We start from the raw sequence: 2,945 nt of genomic DNA, 5'->3' as shown, positions 1-2,945 counted from the left end.
AGCAGTAGACCCCTGAGGATCTGGTCCAGGAAGATCCCCTGAGGATGGGGGGAAGGCGGCTCTGGTTTTGCACTTGACTGAAACACTCATTGCAGATGGGTGGGTTGGTTTGTTTTAAAAACTTTTGTAAAAGTTTGGTTTTAAAGTTTATTCTGAGAGCTGGAGCCAGTTAGAGCCCAGCACTGGCCCTTCCCTCTGCTCTCCATACGCTGAGTGTCCTAATCCCCCTAAAAATGCTGAGGAGATAGGAGAGGGGCTTTTCACCTTGCATTTTAGCCTGGCGGTCGAGCTGATGTTTTGTCGACAATCTCTGGAGAAGACTCGCTTGGAAGGCTCAGAAGCTGCTGCTCTCAAAATGTGCCTTGTGTCAGGAGACGCAGTGTCGGTCCTCACAGGGCAAGCAAAGGAGAATGTTACTTCCCACTGGGAGACAAGGGCAGGGAGCAGACTGGCTTCCTCTTGCTTTGTGTTTTTTTGCACATGTTGTTCCTATTTCAACTTCAGCAGTGGGATCCACTCCTGAATTCCCAGAGAATCTAGCAGGACTGTGGTAAACTGCAGTCCTCTCCTTGCCCCCTGGCTGCGGGAGGAGAATGTGCCCCTAGGGGTGGGCTGGAGGTTTTTCATCACGCTGCAGAGGGAGAGAACAAACATAATTGGGGCTTGTGTGGCCTTGTCTTGGGTGAGACTCTCCTGTCTGTCTCAAAAGAAAACAAAATCCCTGGTTCTCTCCCTCGAGGCAGCAGCACAAGCCTAAACCATTCCCCGCAGGCAGGCTGGCCCGTGGTCTCCTCAGCGTGGGAAGGGAACATGCAGACTCTTCTCCTGGGTATCAGAGAGTCGCTTGTTGCACTTAGTACCTGCTCTGAGCTCTGGCGGCTGCCCTGCGCGGCCTGTGCCATGACTTCCCTCCCCAGTACCGCGAGCTGGGAGCTCCTTAGTTCACTATGGAAATAGCCTTGCCCCGTGGCAAGGGCCTTGTCGAGGCTGCTTGGTGGCTCTCAAGGGCACTTTATGCCCCGCACCCCCGAATTAGCCTTTGCTATTTTTTTGTGCCTTGTCCCCCCCTAGTGTGTTCGGTTTGGAGGTCAAGAAATGCTGCTTCTCTGCTTCTGAAGTCCCTCGAGCAGTCCCAGCAGCTGCCAGCTCTGCCCCTGCGTCTCCTGGGAGCCTTTGCAGCTGCATAATAAGCAAACAAACAGGAGCGGGTCTGGGGATAGACAGATGCCTTTGGGCTCCCTAGGGACAGACGTTAGTGTGTTGGGCAGGATGCGTCTTGTCCATGTGTGCAGCTAGAGAGAGGCTGTGTGGTTTTTTCTGTTCTGTGTTACCACCTGTCCCCATTCTCCAACACACACACATGGGGGTTTCTCTCTTCCCAGACAGTGGCTCCTGCCTATTTCTACTTCCTATCTTGTTACACCTCCTGAAGGCTCCTCTGGGTCCCACTCAGCTGTTCCTGGGACTGGGCAGCGGTTGGTGAGGTCTCGCTGTTGAGAGTGATGCTGGGATGGTTGGTATAGTACAAAAGCCTTGCTTTTCTCAGGTCTCAGCTTGTTGTCTTGGCTCAAAGGCAGCCAGTGCTCGTGCTCCCTCAGGCCAGCAAAGTCTGGGGAAATTGTGGGCAGACAGGATCTCTTCTGGCGAGGCTCCTGCCCCGTGAAGTTGCACCATTTTCACAGCCATGCTATGCCCACATTAGCTTTCAGGAGAGCTTAGTCTCCCACCAGCAGGGCATAGATAAGTCCTATCATTGGCTTTAATGGAGATTATTCAGGCCATGCAGGTGGAGAACTGGTCATCTGGAACCAGGGCAGATGAGCTGGAGAAGGTGACTTCCCCACTCCCTGCAGACATTTTTTTTTTTTTAAGACTTTGTTCTTTTGTGCTGTTTGTCCCGGGGTTGTGAGTGAGGCTTGCTGAGAATGGCCAGGACCAAGCAGACCGCCTGTAAATCCACCGGTGGTAAAGCCCCCCGTAAGCAGCTGGCCACTAAAGCTGCCCGGAAGAGCGCTCCTGCAACCAGGGGAGTGAAGAAGCCTCATCGTTACCAGCCCAGCACTGTTGCCCTGCGAGAGATCTGCCGCTACCAGAAATCCACTGGGCTGCTCATCCGCGAGCTGCCCTTCCCTGGCGTGAAATCACCCAGGACTTCAAGACCAACGTGCACTTCCAGAGCTCGGCCGTTATGGCCCTGCAAGAGGCCAGCAAAGCCTACTTGGTGGGGCTCTTTGAGGATATCAACCTGTGCGCTATTCACGCCAAGAGAGTCACTATCATGCCCAAAGACATCCAGTTAGCCCGGCGTATCCGAGGCGAGAGAGCTTAAAAGCTTGCTTACACCCACCAGCTTTTGGCAACTAGAAAACTATTACAAAAGATCCCTGCATTGCTCTGTGGCTTTGGGAGTAGCTGGTGAAGAGATCATGCAGTAGTTAGGGTTTTCCTGTTGGCTGTAGACTTGGGTCTGTTACCTGTGATGAGACACACCCAAAAGTAAATGTAGGAAGGAGTATATTTGATTCCCCTGTCCCCTCCTTGTTGTGTGAAAATTAGAGGGCAGTTTTCACAGGCATCAAACTCCCAAGTTGGAACCACAGAAATTTCACTGGCGCTGCAGCCTTGTTTCCCTGGCTGGAGGGCAGGGTGCTGCCAATTTTTGGCACCAACAGATGTACAGACAGTACTAATGGAAATAGCGGAACTTCCTCCTGGCTGAAACTGGCACAAGGGTGTCAATGGAGTTGTTGTTGCCAGAACGAGCCACTCCGCACACAGCTTGAAGGGAGAGGACTGACTGTCCTAGCCATGCCTGCATCTCTGCCCCCGAGGGGCGGGAGGGGGGTGGGGAACAGAACTCGCCAAACACCAAAGTGCAACTTTCTTTGTAAAATATGTTAATAGTGGATTTTTCTGCAATAAAGTTACAAATGCTGAAGGCCTCA

General features: G+C 52.7%; 1 pseudogene; it reads left to right on the top strand.

Annotated features, from left to right (window-relative positions):
- Window positions 1-1,909: 1,909 nt before the first annotated feature.
- LOC127054893 (histone H3-like) lies at window positions 1,910-2,945 on the top strand (annotated as a pseudogene).

This window comes from Gopherus flavomarginatus, chromosome 7 (assembly GCF_025201925.1).
Source record: "Gopherus flavomarginatus isolate rGopFla2 chromosome 7, rGopFla2.mat.asm, whole genome shotgun sequence".
Lineage (NCBI taxonomy): Eukaryota > Metazoa > Chordata > Testudines > Testudinidae > Gopherus > Gopherus flavomarginatus.
Note: the sequence above shows the minus strand (reverse complement) of the source record. Positions and strands in the feature narration are given on the sequence as shown.